General features: G+C 45.0%; 11 non-coding genes and 1 pseudogene across 11 annotated transcripts; 10 read left to right on the top strand and 2 right to left on the bottom strand.

Moving 5' to 3' along the window:
• The window catches only part of LOC140351445 (piggyBac transposable element-derived protein 4-like), a 255,983-nt pseudogene that overhangs the window by 194,848 nt on the left and 38,097 nt on the right, over positions 1-23,038 (top strand).
• On the top strand, positions 1,694-1,766 carry trnak-cuu (transfer RNA lysine (anticodon CUU)). Its single transcript has one exon. It is a non-coding gene; the product is annotated as a tRNA-Lys (tRNA).
• On the top strand, positions 4,004-4,113 carry trnal-caa (transfer RNA leucine (anticodon CAA)). Its single transcript has 2 exons — positions 4,004-4,041; positions 4,068-4,113. It is a non-coding gene; the product is annotated as a tRNA-Leu (tRNA).
• Positions 4,445-4,517, top strand: trnak-cuu (transfer RNA lysine (anticodon CUU)). The gene has a single exon. It is a non-coding gene; the product is annotated as a tRNA-Lys (tRNA).
• Positions 6,770-6,879, top strand: trnal-caa (transfer RNA leucine (anticodon CAA)). The gene is made up of 2 exons: positions 6,770-6,807; positions 6,834-6,879. It is a non-coding gene; the product is annotated as a tRNA-Leu (tRNA).
• On the top strand, positions 7,211-7,283 carry trnak-cuu (transfer RNA lysine (anticodon CUU)). Its single transcript has one exon. It is a non-coding gene; the product is annotated as a tRNA-Lys (tRNA).
• On the top strand, positions 9,534-9,643 carry trnal-caa (transfer RNA leucine (anticodon CAA)). The gene is made up of 2 exons: positions 9,534-9,571; positions 9,598-9,643. It is a non-coding gene; the product is annotated as a tRNA-Leu (tRNA).
• On the top strand, positions 9,975-10,047 carry trnak-cuu (transfer RNA lysine (anticodon CUU)). Its single transcript has one exon. It is a non-coding gene; the product is annotated as a tRNA-Lys (tRNA).
• On the top strand, positions 12,300-12,409 carry trnal-caa (transfer RNA leucine (anticodon CAA)). The gene is made up of 2 exons: positions 12,300-12,337; positions 12,364-12,409. It is a non-coding gene; the product is annotated as a tRNA-Leu (tRNA).
• trnak-cuu (transfer RNA lysine (anticodon CUU)) lies at positions 12,742-12,814 on the top strand. The gene has a single exon. It is a non-coding gene; the product is annotated as a tRNA-Lys (tRNA).
• Positions 14,630-14,702, bottom strand: trnav-uac (transfer RNA valine (anticodon UAC)). The gene has a single exon. It is a non-coding gene; the product is annotated as a tRNA-Val (tRNA).
• Positions 20,203-20,275, bottom strand: trnav-uac (transfer RNA valine (anticodon UAC)). Its single transcript has one exon. It is a non-coding gene; the product is annotated as a tRNA-Val (tRNA).

The raw sequence follows: 23,038 nt of genomic DNA, 5'->3' as shown, positions 1-23,038 counted from the left end.
CACGTGGGTCGACAAGACTAGGCCAGCCTCATCGCCCCCCTGAACTCTGAAAACACCTGGAAACACCTGGAACTAAGCTTAAGCGCTAAACCGGACAGAGACTTTCTTTTCTACTTCGCTTCTCCTATTTTTGAAGTAATCTACGCCGTTTACGTGGATCAGCGCTACGTTCTCATCTGAGTAAAGGCCGCGTGAGGAGCTAACACGCAGCTAAAGCGTTCTACCGCAAAGGAACTCCCGGACATCGCCACGCGCCACCTCGCGCCACCGCTGCCGCCCCGCGTCACGGACATCTCGGCACGCCACTGCCTTCGCCCGCCACACCGCTCTACGCGCCGTCTCGCGCCACCGCTTCCGCCCCGCGCCACGGACATCGCGGCACACCACTGCCTTCGCCCGCCACACCGCTCCACGCCGCTGCCTCGCCACGGATCTCGTCCGCGGACAAGGACCAGCCGGACCGAGTTCTACAAAATCGTAAGCCGACTTCAGTGTGCGGTTCTTTTGTGGCGTGATTTGGGTAGAACTCAGCTGTTCCTCCTCCCTTAGCTTCTCACTTTCCCTCTTTTTGATATAGATTAGCATAGACACGTTTGATTATCAAAGGCAAAACCCTGGTTTAACATTATCTGCATGAAATCTGCTGTTAAATCTGATATAACATCACCTGTGATTTACCTGTGCGCATTTCTGTTCCGGTGCCCTTTTTGATTGCCCTTTTGATAAATAAACTACACGAAAGAGTTATTGACTATTGTTTGTTTGATTAGACTATGCGTAAGTCCCTGAATCGTGAAACACCCTTCAGACCTTTTAACGAGCGCGATTAAGGACCGTATCTTAGCTTTTTGGGTTTTACCCTGGTGCCCCGTCTTGTCTCGTTTCTGCTAAGAAATCTTCCTTAATCGTAAACTGAATACCTGTAGTTTGAGACCCTACACAAGGATGTGAATAGCCTGTTGGCTCCTGCTTCACTAAAGGTTCTATATCCATTCACTACACAGCTTTCTTGGATGCACTACTGCTGTTACGGCTCTCGACTGACATCTCAATTGCAATAGACTTTAAAAAGAAGCATTAGCTTGATGTGGACTTTTAAAGGTCGCAGTAGTTTGATGTGACAACAACCACATCAAACTCCTTTAAAAAGAGACAGCAGTTTGATGTGTTTTTTTACCAAAGTATAGGTACGGTCATTTGTGCTACTGTAATAACGGATCTGATTCTGTATACTCACAGTTCACATAAATAAAGTGTCAGGATGGCCGAGTGGTCTAAGGCGCCAGACTCAAGGTAAACTCCTTCCTCGCCACAGGGGATTCTGGTCTCTGAATGGAGGCGTTCAAATCCCACTCCTGACAAAAAAAAAAAAAAATCCTTTGGAAAGGAAGCCATTTTTACACCCTAAATTACAAGCACATATGTGTGACAATGGATGAAAAATTGTCGTATTGGCTTAAGATTTCAAATGAAGTGTTACTTCCAATGATGAATTGTGATGTGATGGCCAATCTACTACGTAGATGCTGTAATGTCAAAGCATTGAGTACATTCAGAGTGAACTGTATCATATGTCTTATACTGTAATTGTGACCACTCACTGAGAAATTAAAGTGACAGATTAATTTACCAGACTTGGAACTGAAAAATTCTGGGTTTTCATTATGACCTTTTATTGACTGTTGAACAGCCAGCCTGGCTAGCTCAGTCGGTAGAGAATGAGACTCTTAATCTCAGGGTCGTGGGTTCGAGCCCCAAGTTGGGCGGAGTTGATTTTAAGCTTTATGGACTGCTTGCCATTACAACCTGTGAAATCTTGGTCATAAATTTTCTTCTGTTGGAACCGAAAGAAGAATAATTAAACCCTCTGTAACAATGAGATTTCAACTATTTCACTCAATTCTCATCACCTGTTTAAGTCATCTCTTTATATGGACTGTACATAATTGGAAAGACTTCATCTAGTGTAAGGTTGCCAAAGCATTTACTTTGTACTGATTTTTGGAACGTTATCTTTGAGATAAGGGAGCTCAATGTCAACATCGCTGAAATGTCCAAGGTGTCAGGGTCAAGGTAAACTCCTACCTAAGCGTAAGCAAATTTGGTCTACAAGTGGAGGAATGGGTTCTAATCCCACTCCTGACAATCGGTTTGTCCTATATTTGAACTCATTGCAAGTGTAGGGGAATGGAGATGGACATTCCACGGCCAGATAATCTCTCTTTGAACATTGGGGGGTTTTCTTTCTCCCTCTCTCCCTCACCGCAGGGAGCCGCTGTGACTTTGGCGATAACAGACCTTCTCCCCCACAGTCTTACAGGAGGACGCCCAGATGAAAACTATGTTTTATGTGATTATGCCATGAATGTTTGTCCGAATCAACTCCGTACACCGCATGTTTCACCTTGTGTTACGTATTTTTCCACTGTTTAAGGTTTTATATTCCCAATGCTTTAACTCGAGTGCCCATCACAGGTGAAAGAAGATGTAAAATGTATCTACCTCAAGAAATAATGTGCACAAACTGGCAAAAGTGTTTAACGTGTCGTCGCAGTAGCGCCCGCCCCTTTCGCTCCCAGCGTGCCCTGCGGCGCTAGGTGACAAAAAGACGCTCCGAGCTTGGAACGCTCTCTTCTCCTCTCTTCTCTTCTTGCTCTCTTCTTCTTTTTTTTTTGTTCAAGCCTTTGTCTATCTCTTTGAAGCCGTCTCCACGGACGAGCCTGTTTACTTTTCCTTTGTCTCAACAAAGCGTCCGCCACGTGGGTCGACAAGACTAGGCCAGCCTCATCGCCCCCCTGAACTCTGAAAACACCTGGAAACACCTGGAACTAAGCTTAAGCGCTAAACCGGACAGAGACTTTCTTTTCTACTTCGCTTCTCCTATTTTTGAAGTAATCTACGCCGTTTACGTGGATCAGCGCTACGTTCTCATCTGAGTAAAGGCCGCGTGAGGAGCTAACACGCAGCTAAAGCGTTCTACCGCAAAGGAACTCCCGGACATCGCCACGCGCCACCTCGCGCTGCCGCCCCGCGTCACGGACATCTCGGCACGCCACTGCCTTCGCCCGCCACACCGCTCTACGCGCCGTCTCGCGCCACCGCTGCCGCCCCGCGCCACGGACATCGCGGCACACCACTGCCTTCGCCCGCCACACCGCTCCACGCCGCTGCCTTGCCACGGATCTCGTCCGCGGACAAGGACCAGCCGGACCGAGTTCTACAAAATCGTAAGCCGACTTCAGTGTGCGGTTCTTTTGTGGCGTGATTTGGGTAGAACTCAGCTGTTCCTACTCCCTTAGCTTCTCACTTTCCCTCTTTTTGATATAGATTAGCATAGACACGTTTGATTATCAAAGGCAAAACCCTGGTTTAACATTATCTGCATGAAATCTGCTGTTAAATCTGATATAACATCACCTGTGATTTACCTGTGCGCATTTCTGCTCCGGTGCCCTTTTTGATTGCCCTTTTGATAAATAAACTACACGAAAGAGTTATTGACTATTGTTTGTTTGATTAGACTATGCGTAAGTCCCTGAATCGTGAAACACCCTTCAGACCTTTTAACGAGCGCGATTAAGGACCGTATCTTAGCTTTTTGGGTTTTACCCTGGTGCCCCGTCTTGTCTCGTTTCTGCTAAGAAATCTTCCTTAATCGTAAACTGAATACCTGTAGTTTGAGACCCTACACAAGGATGTGAATAGCCTGTTGGCTCCTGCTTCACTAAAGGTTCTATATCCATTCACTACACAGCTTTCTTGGATGCACTACTGCTGTTACGGCTCTCGACTGACATCTCAATTGCAATAGACTTTAAAAAGAAGCATTAGCTTGATGTGGACTTTTAAAGGTCGCAGTAGTTTGATGTGACAACAACCACATCAAACTCCTTTAAAAAGAGACAGCAGTTTGATGTGTTTTTTTACCAAAGTATAGGTACGGTCATTCGTGCTACTGTAATAACGGATCTGATTCTGTATACTCAGTTCACACACATAAAGTGTCAGGATGGCCGAGCGGTCTAAGGCGCCAGACTCAAGGTAAACTCCTTCCTCGCCACAGGGGATTCTGGTCTCTGAATGGAGGCGTGGGTTCAAATCCCACTCCTGACAAAAAAAAAAAAAATCCTTTGGAAAGGAAGCCATTTTTACACCCTAAATTACAAGCACATATGTGTGACAATGGATGAAAAATTGTCGTATTGGCTTAAGATTTCAAATGAAGTGTTACTTCCAATGATGAATTGTGATGTGATGGCCAATCTACTACGTAGATGCTGTACTGTCAAAGCATTGAGTACATTCAGAGTGAACTGTATCATATGTCTTATACTGTAATTGTGACCACTCACTGAGAAATTAAAGTGACAGATTAATTTACCAGTCTTGGAACTGAAAAATTCTGGGTTTTCATTATGACCTTTTATTGACTGTTGGACAGCCAGCCTGGCTAGCTCAGTCGGTAGAGCATGAGACTCTTAATCTCAGGGTCGTGGGTTCGAGCCCCACGTTGGGCGGAGTTGATTTTAAGCTTTATGGACTGCTTGCCATTACAACCCGTGAAATCTTGGTCATAAATTTTCTTCTGTTGGAACCGAAAGAAGAATAATTAAACCCTCTGTAACAATGAGATTTCAACTATTTCACTCAATTCTCATCACCTGTTTAAGTCATCTCTTTATATGGACTGTACATAATTGGAAAGACTTCATCTAGTGTAAGGTTGCCAAAGCATTTACTTTGTACTGATTTTTGGAACGTTATCTTTGAGATAAGGGAGCTCAATGTCAGCATCGCTGAAATGTCCAAGGTGTCAGGGTCAAGGTAAACTCCTACCTAAGCGTAAGCAAATTTGGTCTACAAGTGGAGGAATGGGTTCTAATCCCACTCCTGACAATCGGTTTGTCCTATATTTGAACTCATTGCAAGTGTAGGGGATTGGAGATGGACATTCCACGGCCAGATAACAGAAAATCTCTCTTTGAACATTGGGGGGTTTTCTTTCTCCCTCTCTCCCTCACCGCAGGGAGCCGCTGTGACTTTGGCGATAACAGACCTTCTCCCCCACAGTCTTACAGGAGGACGCCCAGATGAAAACTATGTTTTATGTGATTATGCCATGAATGTTTGTCCGAATCAACTCCGTACACCGCATGTTTCACCTTGTGTTACGTATTTTTCCACTGTTTAAGGTTTTATATTCCCAATGCTTTAACTCGAGTGCCCATCACAGGTGAAAGAAGATGTAAAATGTATCTACCTCAAGAAATAATGTGCACAAACTGGCAAAAGTGTTTTACGTGTCGTCGCAGTAGCGCCCGCCCCTTTCGCTCCCAGCGTGCCCTGCGGCGCTAGGTGACAAAAAGACGCTCCGAGCTTGGAACGCTCTCTTCTCCTCTCTTCTCTTCTTGCTCTCTTCTTCTTTTTTTTTTGTTCAAGCCTTTGTCTATCTCTTTGAAGCCGTCTCCACGGACGAGCCTGTTTACTTTTCCTTTGTCTCAACAAAGCGTCCGCCACGTGGGTCGACAAGACTAGGCCAGCCTCATCGCCCCCCTGAACTCTGAAAACACCTGGAAACACCTGGAACTAAGCTTAAGCGCTAAACCGGACAGAGACTTTCTTTTCTACTTCGCTTCTCCTATTTTTGAAGTAATCTACGCCGTTTACGTGGATCAGCGCTACGTTCTCATCTGAGTAAAGGCCGCGTGAGGAGCTAACACGCAGCTAAAGCGTTCTACCGCAAAGGAACTCCCGGACATCGCCACGCGCCACCTCGCGCCACCGCTGCCGCCCCGCGTCACGGACATCTCGGCACGCCACTGCCTTCGCCCGCCACACCGCTCTACGCGCCGTCTCGCGCCACCGCTGCCGCCCCGCGCCACGGACATCGCGGCACACCACTGCCTTCGCCCGCCACACCGCTCCACGCCGCTGCCTCGCCACGGATCTCGTCCGCGGACAAGGACCAGCCGGACCGAGTTCTACAAAATCGTAAGCCGACTTCAGTGTGCGGTTCTTTTGTGGCGTGATTTGGGTAGAACTCAGCTGTTCCTACTCCCTTAGCTTCTCACTTTCCCTCTTTTTGATATAGATTAGCATAGACACGTTTGATTATCAAAGGCAAAACCCTGGTTTAACATTATCTGCATGAAATCTGCTGTTAAATCTGATATAACATCACCTGTGATTTACCTGTGCGCATTTCTGCTCCGGTGCCCTTTTTGATTGCCCTTTTGATAAATAAACTACACGAAAGAGTTATTGACTATTGTTTGTTTGATTAGACTATGCGTAAGTCCCTGAATCGTGAAACACCCTTCAGACCTTTTAACGAGCGCGATTAAGGACCGTATCTTAGCTTTTTGGGTTTTACCCTGGTGCCCCGTCTTGTCTCGTTTCTGCTAAGAAATCTTCCTTAATCGTAAACTGAATACCTGTAGTTTGAGACCCTACACAAGGATGTGAATAGCCTGTTGGCTCCTGCTTCACTAAAGGTTCTATATCCATTCACTACACAGCTTTCTTGGATGCACTACTGCTGTTACGGCTCTCGACTGACATCTCAATTGCAATAGACTTTAAAAAGAAGCATTAGCTTGATGTGGACTTTTAAAGGTCGCAGTAGTTTGATGTGACAACAACCACATCAAACTCCTTTAAAAAGAGACAGCAGTTTGATGTGTTTTTTTACCAAAGTATAGGTACGGTCATTTGTGCTACTGTAATAACGGATCTGATTCTGTATACTCACAGTTCACACAAATAAAGTGTCAGGATGGCCGAGCGGTCTAAGGCGCCAGACTCAAGGTAAACTCCTTCCTCACCACAGGGGATTCTGGTCTCTGAATGGAGGCGTGGGTTCAAATCCCACTCCTGACAAAAAAAAAAAAATTCCTTTGGAAAGGAAGCCATTTTTACACCCTAAATTACAAGCACATATGTGTGACAATGGATGGAAAATTGTCGTATTGGCTTAAGATTTCAAATTAAGTGTTACTTCCAATGATGAATTGTGATGTGATGGCCAATCTACTACGTAGATGCTGTACTGTCAAAGCATTGAGTACATTCAGAGTGAACTGTATCATATGTCTTATACTGTAATTGTGACCACTCACTGAGAAATTAAAGTGACAGATTAATTTACCAGACTTGGAACTGAAAAATTCTGGGTTTTCATTATGACCTTTTATTGACTGTTGGACAGCCAGCCTGGCTAGCTCAGTCGGTAGAGAATGAGACTCTTAATCTCAGGGTCGTGGGTTCGAGCCCCAAGTTGGGCGGAGTTGATTTTAAGCTTTATGGACTGCTTGCCATTACAACCTGTGAAATCTTGGTCATAAATTTTCTTCTGTTGGAACCGAAAGAAGAATAATTAAACCCTCTGTAACAATGAGATTTCAACTATTTCACTCAATTCTCATCACCTGTTTAAGTCATCTCTTTATATGGACTGTACATAATTGGAAAGACTTCATCTAGTGTAAGGTTGCCAAAGCATTTACTTTGTACTGATTTTTGGAACGTTATCTTTGAGATAAGGGAGCTCAATGTCAACATCGCTGAAATGTCCAAGGTGTCAGGGTCAAGGTAAACTCCTACCTAAGCGTAAGCAAATTTGGTCTACAAGTGGAGGAATGGGTTCTAATCCCACTCCTGACAATCGGTTTGTCCTATATTTGAACTCATTGCAAGTGTAGGGGAATGGAGATGGACATTCCACGGCCAGATAACAGAAAATCTCTCTTTGAACATTGGGGGGTTTTCTTTCTCCCTCTCTCCCTCACCGCAGGGAGCCGCTGTGACTTTGGCGATAACAGACCTTCTCCCCCACAGTCTTACAGGAGGACGCCCAGATGAAAACTATGTTTTATGTGATTATGCCATGAATGTTTGTCCGAATCAACTCCGTACACCGCATGTTTCACCTTGTGTTACGTATTTTTCCACTGTTTAAGGTTTTATATTCCCAATGCTTTAACTCGAGTGCCCATCACAGGTGAAAGAAGATGTAAAATGTATCTACCTCAAGAAATAATGTGCACAAACTGGCAAAAGTGTTTAACGTGTCGTCGCAGTAGCGCCCGCCCCTTTCGCTCCCAGCGTGCCCTGCGGCGCTAGGTGACAAAAAGACGCTCCGAGCTTGGAACGCTCTCTTCTCCTCTCTTCTCTTCTTGCTCTCTTCTTCTTTTTTTTTTGTTCAAGCCTTTGTCTATCTCTTTGAAGCCGTCTCCACGGACGAGCCTGTTTACTTTTCCTTTGTCTCAACAAAGCGTCCGCCACGTGGGTCGACAAGACTAGGCCAGCCTCATCGCCCCCCTGAACTCTGAAAACACCTGGAAACACCTGGAACTAAGCTTAAGCGCTAAACCGGACAGAGACTTTCTTTTCTACTTCGCTTCTCCTATTTTTGAAGTAATCTACGCCGTTTACGTGGATCAGCGCTACGTTCTCATCTGAGTAAAGGCCGCGTGAGGAGCTAACACGCAGCTAAAGCGTTCTACCGCAAAGGAACTCCCGGACATCGCCACGCGCCACCTCGCGCCACCGCTGCCGCCCCGCGTCACGGACATCTCGGCACGCCACTGCCTTCGCCCGCCACACCGCTCTACGCGCCGTCTCGCGCCACCGCTGCCGCCCCGCGCCACGGACATCGCGGCACACCACTGCCTTCGCCCGCCACACCGCTCCACGCCGCTGCCTTGCCACGGATCTCGTCCGCGGACAAGGACCAGCCGGACCGAGTTCTACAAAATCGTAAGCCGACTTCAGTGTGCGGTTCTTTTGTGGCGTGATTTGGGTAGAACTCAGCTGTTCCTACTCCCTTAGCTTCTCACTTTCCCTCTTTTTGATATAGATTAGCATAGACACGTTTGATTATCAAAGGCAAAACCCTGGTTTAACATTATCTGCATGAAATCTGCTGTTAAATCTGATATAACATCACCTGTGATTTACCTGTGCGCATTTCTGCTCCGGTGCCCTTTTTGATTGCCCTTTTGATAAATAAACTACACGAAAGAGTTATTGACTATTGTTTGTTTGATTAGACTATGCGTAAGTCCCTGAATCGTGAAACACCCTTCAGACCTTTTAACGAGCGCGATTAAGGACCGTATCTTAGCTTTTTGGGTTTTACCCTGGTGCCCCGTCTTGTCTCGTTTCTGCTAAGAAATCTTCCTTAATCGTAAACTGAATACCTGTAGTTTGAGACCCTACACAAGGATGTGAATAGCCTGTTGGCTCCTGCTTCACTAAAGGTTCTATATCCATTCACTACACAGCTTTCTTGGATGCACTACTGCTGTTACGGCTCTCGACTGACATCTCAATTGCAATAGACTTTAAAAAGAAGCATTAGCTTGATGTGGACTTTTAAAGGTCGCAGTAGTTTGATGTGACAACAACCACATCAAACTCCTTTAAAAAGAGACAGCAGTTTGATGTGTTTTTTTACCAAAGTATAGGTACGGTCATTCGTGCTACTGTAATAACGGATCTGATTCTGTATACTCAGTTCACACAAATAAAGTGTCAGGATGGCCGAGCGGTCTAAGGCGCCAGACTCAAGGTAAACTCCTTCCTCGCCACAGGGGATTCTGGTCTCTGAATGGAGGCGTGGGTTCAAATCCCACTCCTGACAAAAAAAAAAAAAATCCTTTGGAAAGGAAGCCATTTTTACACCCTAAATTACAAGCACATATGTGTGACAATGGATGAAAAATTGTCGTATTGGCTTAAGATTTCAAATGAAGTGTTACTTCCAATGATGAATTGTGATGTGATGGCCAATCTACTACGTAGATGCTGTACTGTCAAAGCATTGAGTACATTCAGAGTGAACTGTATCATATGTCTTATACTGTAATTGTGACCACTCACTGAGAAATTAAAGTGACAGATTAATTTACCAGTCTTGGAACTGAAAAATTCTGGGTTTTCATTATGACCTTTTATTGACTGTTGGACAGCCAGCCTGGCTAGCTCAGTCGGTAGAGCATGAGACTCTTAATCTCAGGGTCGTGGGTTCGAGCCCCACGTTGGGCGGAGTTGATTTTAAGCTTTATGGACTGCTTGCCATTACAACCCGTGAAATCTTGGTCATAAATTTTCTTCTGTTGGAACCGAAAGAAGAATAATTAAACCCTCTGTAACAATGAGATTTCAACTATTTCACTCAATTCTCATCACCTGTTTAAGTCATCTCTTTATATGGACTGTACATAATTGGAAAGACTTCATCTAGTGTAAGGTTGCCAAAGCATTTACTTTGTACTGATTTTTGGAACGTTATCTTTGAGATAAGGGAGCTCAATGTCAGCATCGCTGAAATGTCCAAGGTGTCAGGGTCAAGGTAAACTCCTACCTAAGCGTAAGCAAATTTGGTCTACAAGTGGAGGAATGGGTTCTAATCCCACTCCTGACAATCGGTTTGTCCTATATTTGAACTCATTGCAAGTGTAGGGGATTGGAGATGGACATTCCACGGCCAGATAACAGAAAATCTCTCTTTGAACATTGGGGGGTTTTCTTTCTCCCTCTCTCCCTCACCGCAGGGAGCCGCTGTGACTTTGGCGATAACAGACCTTCTCCCCCACAGTCTTACAGGAGGACGCCCAGATGAAAACTATGTTTTATGTGATTATGCCATGAATGTTTGTCCGAATCAACTCCGTACACCGCATGTTTCACCTTGTGTTACGTATTTTTCCACTGTTTAAGGTTTTATATTCCCAATGCTTTAACTCGAGTGCCCATCACAGGTGAAAGAAGATGTAAAATGTATCTACCTCAAGAAATAATGTGCACAAACTGGCAAAAGTGTTTTACGTGTCGTCGCAGTAGCGCCCGCCCCTTTCGCTCCCAGCGTGCCCTGCGGCGCTAGGTGACAAAAAGACGCTCCGAGCTTGGAACGCTCTCTTCTCCTCTCTTCTCTTCTTGCTCTCTTCTTCTTTTTTTTTTGTTCAAGCCTTTGTCTATCTCTTTGAAGCCGTCTCCACGGACGAGCCTGTTTACTTTTCCTTTGTCTCAACAAAGCGTCCGCCACGTGGGTCGACAAGACTAGGCCAGCCTCATCGCCCCCCTGAACTCTGAAAACACCTGGAAACACCTGGAACTAAGCTTAAGCGCTAAACCGGACAGAGACTTTCTTTTCTACTTCGCTTCTCCTATTTTTGAAGTAATCTACGCCGTTTACGTGGATCAGCGCTACGTTCTCATCTGAGTAAAGGCCGCGTGAGGAGCTAACACGCAGCTAAAGCGTTCTACCGCAAAGGAACTCCCGGACATCGCCACGCGCCACCTCGCGCCACCGCTGCCGCCCCGCGTCACGGACATCTCGGCACGCCACTGCCTTCGCCCGCCACACCGCTCTACGCGCCGTCTCGCGCCACCGCTGCCGCCCCGCGCCACGGACATCGCGGCACACCACTGCCTTCGCCCGCCACACCGCTCCACGCCGCTGCCTCGCCACGGATCTCGTCCGCGGACAAGGACCAGCCGGACCGAGTTCTACAAAATCGTAAGCCGACTTCAGTGTGCGGTTCTTTTGTGGCGTGATTTGGGTAGAACTCAGCTGTTCCTACTCCCTTAGCTTCTCACTTTCCCTCTTTTTGATATAGATTAGCATAGACACGTTTGATTATCAAAGGCAAAACCCTGGTTTAACATTATCTGCATGAAATCTGCTGTTAAATCTGATATAACATCACCTGTGATTTACCTGTGCGCATTTCTGCTCCGGTGCCCTTTTTGATTGCCCTTTTGATAAATAAACTACACGAAAGAGTTATTGACTATTGTTTGTTTGATTAGACTATGCGTAAGTCCCTGAATCGTGAAACACCCTTCAGACCTTTTAACGAGCGCGATTAAGGACCGTATCTTAGCTTTTTGGGTTTTACCCTGGTGCCCCGTCTTGTCTCGTTTCTGCTAAGAAATCTTCCTTAATCGTAAACTGAATACCTGTAGTTTGAGACCCTACACAAGGATGTGAATAGCCTGTTGGCTCCTGCTTCACTAAAGGTTCTATATCCATTCACTACACAGCTTTCTTGGATGCACTACTGCTGTTACGGCTCTCGACTGACATCTCAATTGCAATAGACTTTAAAAAGAAGCATTAGCTTGATGTGGACTTTTAAAGGTCGCAGTAGTTTGATGTGACAACAACCACATCAAACTCCTTTAAAAAGAGACAGCAGTTTGATGTGTTTTTTTACCAAAGTATAGGTACGGTCATTTGTGCTACTGTAATAACGGATCTGATTCTGTATACTCACAGTTCACACAAATAAAGTGTCAGGATGGCCGCGCGGTCTAAGGCGCCAGACTCAAGGTAAACTCCTTCCTCACCACAGGGGATTCTGGTCTCTGAATGGAGGCGTGGGTTCAAATCCCACTCCTGACAAAAAAAAAAAAAATTCCTTTGGAAAGGAAGCCATTTTTACACCCTAAATTACAAGCACATATGTGTGACAATGGATGGAAAATTGTCGTATTGGCTTAAGATTTCAAATTAAGTGTTACTTCCAATGATGAATTGTGATGTGATGGCCAATCTACTACGTAGATGCTGTACTGTCAAAGCATTGAGTACATTCAGAGTGAACTGTATCATATGTCTTATACTGTAATTGTGACCACTCACTGAGAAATTAAAGTGACAGATTAATTTACCAGACTTGGAACTGAAAAATTCTGGGTTTTCATTATGACCTTTTATTGACTGTTGGACAGCCAGCCTGGCTAGCTCAGTCGTTAGAGCATGAGACTCTTAATCTCAGGGTCGTGGGTTTGAGCCCCACGTTGGGCAGAGTTGATTTTAAGCTTTATGGACTGCTTGCCATTACAACCCGTGAAATCTTGGTCATAAATTTTCTTCTGTTGGAACCGAAAGAAGAATAATTAAACCCTCTGTAACAAGGAGATTTCAACTATTTCACTCAATTCTCATCACCTGTTTAAGTCATCTCTTTATATGGACTGTACATAATTGGAAAGACTTCATCTAGTGTAAGGTTGCCAAAGCATTTACTTTGTACTGATTTTTGGAACGTTATCTTTGAGATAAGGGAGCTCAATGTCAGCATCGCTGAAATGTCCAAGGTGTCAGGGTCAAGGTAAACTCCTACCTAAGCGTAAGCAAATTTGGTCTACAAGTGGAGGAATGGGTTCTAATCCCACTCCTGACAATCGGTTTGTCCTATATTTGAACTCATTGCAAGTGTAGGGGAATGGAGATGGACATTCCACGGCCAGATAACAGAAAATCTCTCTTTGAACATTGGGGGGTTTTCTTTCTCCCTCTCTCCCTCACCGCAGGGAGCCGCTGTGACTTTGGCGATAACAGACCTTCTCCCCCACAGTCTTACAGGAGGACGCCCCGATGAAAACTATGTTTTATGTGATTATGCCATGAATGTTTGTCCGAATCAACTCCGTACACCGCATGTTTCACCTTGTGTTACGTATTTTTCCACTGTTTAAGGTTTTATATTCCCAATGCTTTAACTCGAGTGCCCATCACAGGTGAACGAAGATGTAAAATGTATCTACCTCAAGAAATAATGTGCACAAACTGGCAAAAGTGTTTAACGTGTCGTCGCAGTAGCGCCCGCCCCTTTCGCTCCCAGCGTGCCCTGCGGCGCTAGGTGACAAAAAGACGCTCCGAGCTTGGAACGCTCTCTTCTCCTCTCTTCTCTTCTTGCTCTCTTCTTCTTTTTTTTTTGTTCAAGCCTTTGTCTATCTCTTTGAAGCCGTCTCCACGGACGAGCCTGTTTACTTTTCCTTTGTCTCAACAAAGCGTCCGCCACGTGGGTCGACAAGACTAGGCCAGCCTCATCGCCCCCCTGAACTCTGAAAACACCTGGAAACACCTGGAACTAAGCTTAAGCGCTAAACCGGACAGAGACTTTCTTTTCTACTTCGCTTCTCCTATTTTTGAAGTAATCTACGCCGTTTACGTGGATCAGCGCTACGTTCTCATCTGAGTAAAGGCCGCGTGAGGAGCTAACACGCCGCTGAAGCGTTCTACCGCTAAGGAACTCCCGGACATCGCCACGCGCCACCTCGCGCCACCGCTGCCGCCCCGTGTCACGGACATCGCGGCACGCCACTGCCTTCGCCCGTCACACCGCTCCACGCCGCTGCCTCGCCACGGATCTAGTCCGCGGACAAGGACCAGCCGGACCGAGTTCTACAAAATCGTAAGCCGAGTTCAGTGTGCGGTTCTTTTGTGGCGTGATTTGGGTAGAACTCAGCTGTTCCTCCTCCCTTAGCTTCTCACTTTCCCTCTTTTTGATATAGATTAGCATAGACACGTTTACCTTGACCCTGACACCTTGGACATTTCCCTTATCTCGAAGATAACGTTCCTAGAAGTCCCTGGTTCATCCCCAGGTTTCTGCATGTGAACATAGAAAGTGCATTTCTTTAAACCTTGTTGAAAGAATTAGAGGACTGAATGAAAGATACAAAATGAAAGCTACGCTGTAGCTATTGAACACAATATTAGCTCAACAGATGAAGCTTTTATGTCAGTATGCAAGAGGGGCCCAGTAAAGTCATGGAGCTTTAAAGCATCAACCGCATGCTCAATGTCAATGAGAGTTTCCATGAAACACACAGCTGGTTTCACTGGGGATTGAACCCAGGACCTTCTGCGTGTAAAGCAGATGTGATGACCTCTACACAATGAAACCACAGAGCATGTGCCTGCATTCTACATGGCTGCTCTCTTTGATTTGCCCTGTTGAGTAAATCTACTATTTGTTTTGCAAGTCCTTTGTGTAACTGTCTTTCACATAGCTCAAATTGGAGCTACATTATAAAGGTGCGGAACTACATGAACGTTGATCAAGACTAGGTAATCAGGATCTACTTTTATTTATTAGCCAAAATATGAAAATCAAAAGCAATTTTGCAAATAATTGCACTATTAAATGCACACAGACATAGCACATGAGGGCAAGGGTAGACACGACTTGGATCAAAATGTTACCTTAGCAAAAAGTAGCTGTATAGAAATGAACTCATTGATCAAAAATGAGTTCAAAAATGATCAGAATGAAAAATACTCACACACAAAGAAAGTACCCATACAAAAATATTCAATTCAAGTGGGGGCGAAGCTAAAACTACAATCCAACTATGAAGCACTTTCTGTGAATTGCAGACAGACAGTGCCTCTTGTTGAGGTCTAATTGGAAATAAAACTTGGAACATGAGTCATGATTGCTGCAGTACAATTCCTATTTTTGACAAGACAACCCAAATGAGGAGCATGAAGAAGCACAAGTGGTTCCATTTGAAGTAATGTCAGAGCAAGGGTAGGTATTTTTCTTTTTAGAACATTGGTGTCCAAGTGGTGTCCCTTTGTACAATGTTACACGACCTGTCTCTCCTTAATTTTCCATAATGCACAAGATTATGCCTGTTAGAAGTGGGACTCGGAAACAGCCCTTAGACCGCTCAGCCATCCTGACTTTGCCAGACTATGAATGTGTACTGTCCAACGCTGACCAGGGCCTAACGTGACAATAAAATGGTTCATTTATTTGCCTGTGCTGACAACGCAATGGATCCTCTTCACATGTCTTCATGGCTGCCTCTGGGCTTTTGTGCTGGCTAAGGTGAATTAATGGCCAATGTATGTATTGTATGCTATTGCCATATGATGCTCTCATCCCAGAGCCTGGATAGCTTAGGCCGTAGAGCATCAGAGTTTTAATCTGAGTGTCCGGGGTTCAAGTCCGTGTTCAGGCGCCTCTTCATGTGTGGTTGAGGAACTGTAAAATTTGATGTGGAAAAAAGGTCTTCACAAATGCTTATATGGTATACCTCCCAGGAATTTTAGACTCTTTACAGTTATCAAACCAACTTTTAATAACTTCTGCCGACTTGTTGACAGAATTTGGGGTGGAATGACAAAACAATCTTCACATGGTCCCCCTACGTAAAAAAACACCCTTGAATGTGTGTTTTAAATCATATCAGATTGATAACCAACCCACAGCAAAGTTACCTAGAGAGATTGTGCACATGCAGTTTCATTGGCATTCAGCAAATATCAAATGCTTGGGGTGTATAAGTAGGTTCCTGTTTAAGACATGAACCCACCAGCTGTCCTTACCAAAATAACTCATTTGGCAGAGCGATAGACTGAAGATCTAGAAGTCCCTGGTTCATCCCCAGATTTCAGCATGTGAACATAGAAAGCGCATTTCAAATCAAATCAAATCATCAAATCAATTTATTTTTGTAAGGCCCAAAATCACAACAACAGTTGCCTCTGAGGGCCACAGGGAGAAATGAATCAACAATATCTGTGGTGGCGATGAAGTCAGACAATGTCTGTGGTGGCAAGGGAGTCAGACAATGTCTGTGGTGGCGTGGGACGATGTCCCAGGGTCCTCTGTCCTTAGACTCTCCTTCTCGGCCAGGAAAAACTACAAAAAAAAAAACCTCTTTGGGAAAAAAGCGTAGAAACCTGGAGGAGTTCCAGTGAAGGAGAGATCCGACTCTCACAGACGGACAGACGGACACGAGGGAGACTGGAGCTGGACCCACTCCTCAGGCAGATGAGGGACCGACTGAGGCAAACTGGACCCACTCTTCAGGCAGATGAGGGACCGACTGAGGCGAACTGGACCCACTCTTCAGGCAGATGAGGGACCGACTGAGGCGAACTGGACCCACTCTTCAGGCAGATGAGGGACCGACTGAGGCGAACTGGACCCACTCTTCAGGCAGATGAGGGACCGTCGGTGGCGAGCTGGACCCACTCTTCAGGCAGATGAGGGATCTTCCACACAGGGCAGGGACCACTTCACCAGGGGAGGGGCATCTGGGTCCACAGGTCCTCAGGAGTGAGAGAAAGAAAAAGAAGGCGGTGAACAGTTTGCAAGTGGAATCAAAAAATAAATATTGTTTGATAGCATAAGTAGTCAGAAGAAGAGGACAGAGCTCAAGCTGTCATACTTCCCCCAGCATAGTTACTCCTAGGGCAGCGTAGCTAAAGCTGTGGGTTTATGTTTCTGTTCCTAACTAGTCTGACCATAAGCGATTTCGAAGAGGAACGTTTTAAGCCTGGACTTAAATGAAGAGACTGTGTCAGCATATTTAACATGGGTCGGGAGCTGATTCCATAACACAGGAGCTTGGTAGCTAAACGCTCTACCTCCTACAGTACTTTTAGAGACTCTTGGGACCACCAGAAGGCCGGCATTCTGAGAGCGAAGAGCTCTGTTTGGATGATATGGTTCTATAACATCTTTGAGGTAGGATGGGGCCATGTCATTTATGGCTTTGTAGGTCAAGAGTAGAATTTTGAATTTGATTCTAAACTCGACGGGGAGCCAGTGAAGAGACTTCAGCACCGGCGTAATGTGTTCTCTTCTTTTTGTTCCTGTTAGTAATCTTGCTGCTGCATTTTGAACCAGTTGAAAGCTTTTTATGGAGCTTTTAGGACACGCTGCAAGCAGGGAGTTACAGTAGTCTAATCTAGTTGTTACAAATGCATGGATACGTTTTTCGGCATCACTTTTAGGCAGGATTCTTCTGATTTTGGCTATGTTGCGCAAATGGAAATAGGCTGTTTTACAAGCTTGATTTATATGAGCTTTAAATGAGAGCTCCTGGTCAAATAAGACTCCAAGGTTTCTTACAGTAGAACTGGAGGCTACACTTGCTTTATGATAATGTTGCCTAATGGCAGCATATAAAGAGTAAACAGAATTGGACCGAGTACCGAACCCTGTGGCACACCGTAAATTACTTTAGAGCATGGTGAGGAGCTCTGGTTTACATTAACAAATTGGAACCTATCAGATAGATAGGATTTAAACCAGCTGAGGGCTGTTCCTCCGACACCTACATCACATTCTAACCTCTGCAGTAGAATGTTGTGGTCGATGGTGTCAAACGCTGCGCTGAGGTCCAACAGAACCAGGATTGAGACCAGTCCATCGTAAGCGGCTAATAACAAATCATTTGTGACTTTAACTAGTGCAGTTTCAGTATTTATTATATTAAGAATAGGGTCTATAATTCAGGGGAGAATGTCTTTGAGGAGTCTGCTTGGAATGGGGTCTAGGACACAAGTTGAGCTTTTAGAGGACATAATGGCTGAAGTTATCTCTGCTTGATCAACAGCTGTGGACCTTTCTAAGTTTACAGGTGGATTTATATGGGACGTTAGATTTACAGCTTGGGCTAGTTCAGGGCTAATAGCGGGGGTAATTTCATCTAATTTATCTCTGATTGTTTTTATTTTATTGTTAAAAAATAGGAGGAAATCATCAGAGCTTAGTGTAGCTGGGATTGAAGGCTCTACTGCACTGTGACAGTTTGTTAGCCTAGCTACAGTGCTGAAAAGGAATTTAGTGTTACTTTTGTTGACTTCTATTAGATTTGAATAATATCTGGTTTGGGCCTTACGCAGAGCCTGCTTATAGGACAGCAGGCAACTTTTCCATGCTTTTAGGGATTCTTCGGTGTGAGAGCGACGAAATAATCCCTCTAACTTTCTAACTCTTTGTTTATGTGAACGCAGTTCTTGGTTGTACCATGGGGAGGCGCTTTGGCCTAATGACCTTCTGTTTTAACGGCGCGACAACGTCAAGAGCAGACTTCAGAGAATTCATGGTCAAGTCGACAAATTGATCACTTAAACTGGGACTAAAGCTGTTCTCAGCAGGATCACATGACATGTCACTGAATATTGGCTCTATTATTTCTTTGAATTTTGAGATAGATTTTTCAGATATTGTCCTTTTCATTATAACTTTATTTTGTGGGACTGGATGATCTTTAAGAATAAACTGAAAGGTAATTAGGAAATGATCTGACAATATAGGGTTTTGAGGGAGGACAATGAGGTCACTAATCTCTGTTCCATACGTTAGGACAAGATCCAGAGTATTCTTGTGAGTGTGAGTCGGTTTATTTACATTCTGAGTGAAACCAATGCTGTCTAACAAGGCGCTGAAGGCATTACTGAGAGCGTCATCACTCATGTTCACGTGGATATTAAAGTCTCCAGCTATAACTATTTTATCCCAGGCTAACACTAAGTTTGATATAAAGTCAGAAAACTCTGTTAAAAACTCTGAGTAGGGACCAGGAGGTCGGTAGATAACTATGAACAAAACTCCTTTTTGGTTTCTCATATTTGGACATGTGATCGACAGCATAAGGCTTTCAAATGAGTGAAATGCATTGTTAGTTTTAGGGCTCATGAGTAGGCTTGAGTGTGAGATCACTGCCACACCACCACCTCGGCCTGTGCTCCTGGCAGTCTGAAAGTTAACATGGGTGGGTGGGGTGGACTCATTTAGTCTGACGTAGTCGTCTTGTTGAAGCCACGTTTCAGTTAGAGCTAGAAGATCTATGTTATAGTCACTAATTAATTCATTAACTAAGAGCGATTTGGAGGAAATTGCTCGAATGTTTAGCAGTCCATATTTTACGTGTTTATTCATTTGTATATTTGTGTCATTTGTGATTGTTATTTTCCTTAAGTTATTTGGTCTGACGCCTGAAATATTTTTTCTGAGATGTGACTTTTTGGCATTATTTGTACGAGGAACACGAGGGACACACACAGTCTCTATCTGTCTTGAATCTGAACACTTCACATGTAACAGAACAGGCGAGAGTTCAGCGACAGAGGAGCGTCTTAAACTGCTGCTCTGCGCCCGGGGCTCATCCCTAGATGGTCACTTAACACGACTAAGAGTATCGGTCAAATTCCGAACTAATAGGGATGTACCCTCCGAAGTCGGATGGATGCCATCCCTGCGTATGAGCCCAGGCTTTCCCCAAAACGCACTCCAGTTATCAATAAAGACAACGTTGTTTTGAGGGCACCATCTGGATAACCAGTTGTTGAATGCTGAGAGACGGCTGTACAATTCAGCATTGATCCAATTGGGCAGGGGACCAGAAAATATTACAGTGTCTGACATCGACTTCGCTAGGTCACACACCGCGGCTACTTGAACTTTGAGCACCTCTTTAAACCTTGTTGAAAGAATTAGAGGACTGAATGAAAGATAGGTACGCTGTAGCTATTGAACACAATATGAGCTCAACATATGAAGCTTTTATTTCAGTAAGCAAGAGGGGCACAGTAAAGTCATGGAGCTTTAAAGCACCAACAGCATGCTCAAAGTCAATGAGAGTTTGCACGAAACACACAGCTGGTTTCACTGGGGATCGAACCCAGGACCTTCTGCGTGTAAAGCAGATGTGATGACCTCTACACAATAAAACCACAGAGCATGTGCCTGCATCCTACATGGCTGCTCTCTTTGATTTGCCCTGTTGAGTAAATTGGCTGTTTCTTGGAACAAACTTGGAGCAAAGCCTAAACGATACAAAGATAACGTGAAGTCACCTAAAATACAGCTCACAAACAGATTTTTACCACTTTCAGAGATGGAATCAAATGAAAAAAGGAAAGATGACGTGGCCAAAATACAGCGAGGAGGATCTGTGCCAGGAGCCAAGGTCACGCAGATTGTTTTGGTTGGAGACGGCGCGATAAGTCACGTGACGCATGAAAAGATAAACACACATTCTTTTCCAAGCGCCACTGTTTCTGAGATAACGTCACTCCTTCCAAATATTATGGCTAAGCATGGAGGAGCTAAACAGCTGATTGTGCACGTGGGTGCAGTGGACATGCGGCGGGAACAGACTGAAGTTTTGAAAAAAGACTTCTTGAAGTTATTCGACGTGCTTGATGAAATGGAAATCAAAACATTCATAAGTGGGCCTATTCCAAACATCGACAGGAGGATAAACAAGTTTAGCCGGCTTCTTCAGCTGAACACATGGCTGTCCAAAGAGTGTGCCCCGAGAGGACTACACTACATTGAGAACTTCTATCTATTCTGGAAACGAGAGGACCTGTTTAAGAGAAATGGCCCCCACCTATGCAGAGATGGAGTGAGGGTGCTGACAGAGAACCTGCTCCACGCTCTGAGGCATTGGACTGGGCCTGGACAGGGTCCTGAGCAGATAGTTAGAGAAGAGAGGAATGAGAGAAGAATTCCTGCTCCATCAGCCAGAGACCGAGCCAATGTTTCAACATCAAAAGCACCACAACCTCAGCCTCCACCAAAGGATTCATCAGCAGCTGCTCCACCACCAGCAGCAAAGGATTCAGCTCCAGCTGCTCCACATTCACCTCCACCGCCTCCAGAAAAGGAACAATTTTCAAAGGCCTTGGACCCATCTGTGACAAGCCCAACAACATCCCTGTCAACGCCCCTGCCTTCACACCAGCCCTGGGTTCCCCCTGCAACATCTACTCCCACTAAAGATTCATCATTCTCCTTCTCATTTCCACTCTCACCCATGGGCCTTCCCAGCCATTTTGAAAGTCTGATCAAATCAGGCATTAAGATGGCTCCACTCACGCCCAATATAGCAAGGGCTATGTCAAAACTTATCAACTCTTCCCTGCACAAGCCGACTACACCAACAAAAGCCCCACCTCCCATCCCCCTCGCCTTTCACCTGGTATCTCCCATAGCTAGGATGCACTGGGTCTCAGCGTTGCCGGGACTTATTGTCACATTAAAAATCAAACCAACCCAGGGCCCTATGTAAAAAGAGCCCCCCCTAGTGCTATTTCTGTAGTCACATCATCACACAGATGGAAAAACAAAATGCGAGTCAGGCCCAATCTGAGAAATGTGATTCATATTCCCTGTGAAAAGATAAAGCCCAGTCCCACTGAAACTAGTCTGAAACTTGCTGTGCTAAATGTCAGATCCTTATGTAACAAATCTCTCTTAATTAATAATTTTATTTCTTCTTATAATCTTGATTTTATGTTTTTAACTGAAACATGGCTTGACAAAAAACACAGGAAATGTAGTTCTGATAGAATCTGCTCCACCCAACTTTAAGTTTGAATCTGAAACACGAGAAAACAAAAAGGGGGTGGAGTCTGTGCTGTCTTTAGAGATGAAATAATTACCCGCAGGTTGTCTTTTGGGGTGTTTTCATCATTTGAGTATGTATCCTTTAAAATGGAGCTAAAACGGTCTCCATCCATTCTCTTCATTGTTTTATACAAGCCTCCCCAGCACTGCCAAAGTTTTATTGATGATTTTACTGAGATGCTTTCAGTCGTATGCACAGACTTTGATGGTTCGGTCATTACAGGTGATTTCAATGTGCATGTTGATAATATTTGTGACAGAAACGCTAAAGAGCTTGATGCTGTCCTTGAAACCTTCAGTCTTACTCAGCATGTGAGAGGCCCCACCCACAGCAAAGGACACACTCTAGATCTCATATTTACAAAGGGGGTAAATATTTCAAATGATAATGTGATCAATGTTGCTCTGTCTGATCATTTCTGTGTCTTCTTTGACCTGTCTGTTTCTCCCAAACCACCGGTTGGTCCTGCAGTTGTTCAGAGGAGACACATACGTGATGGCACAGGTGCACTGTTTATGGAAATGATAAACTAAATAAATCATTGAATAAATAAATACATAATTAATAACAAATTAAATTCAAATTAAATAATATTTGTTGATCTTGTGTTCTTGTTTTTCCTTCATTATTTTTTATTTTTTTTCCCTTCTTCTTCTTTCTTCTTCTTTCTTCTTTCTTCTTCGACAGGTCGCTGCCCCTTCCCTCAAAGCCTGCGAAGTACGGAATCAAGCTGTGGGTCGCGTGCGACTCGCTGTCCAGTTACGCCTGGAAGATGCAGGTTTACACCGGGAAATCCGATAAGCGCGCGCCTCCGGAGAAGAACCTGGCCACGCGGGTCATGCTCGATCTCTCCGAGGCACTGGGACTGGGGGTCGGGGGGGGCCGCAACGTCACGTGCGACAACTTCTTCACCTCGTACGAGCTCGCCCGAAGGCTATTCTTCGAGAGGGACGGCCTCACCCTGCTGGGGACGCTGCGCGCCAACAGGAGCGAGATCCCGCGGGAACTGGTCGACACGAAGCGCAGAGCGGTCGCGTCCTCCGTCTTCGCGTTCACGTTGGGCGAGACCGCGCCGGGGACC

The sequence above is a fragment of the Eucyclogobius newberryi genome, unplaced genomic scaffold (assembly GCF_026437365.1).
Source record: "Eucyclogobius newberryi isolate DKJ021-1_F unplaced genomic scaffold, fEucNew1.0.hap1 SCAF_8, whole genome shotgun sequence".
Classification (NCBI taxonomy): domain Eukaryota; kingdom Metazoa; phylum Chordata; class Actinopteri; order Gobiiformes; family Gobiidae; genus Eucyclogobius; species Eucyclogobius newberryi.
This window is presented reverse-complemented; position numbering and strand designations above follow the sequence as displayed.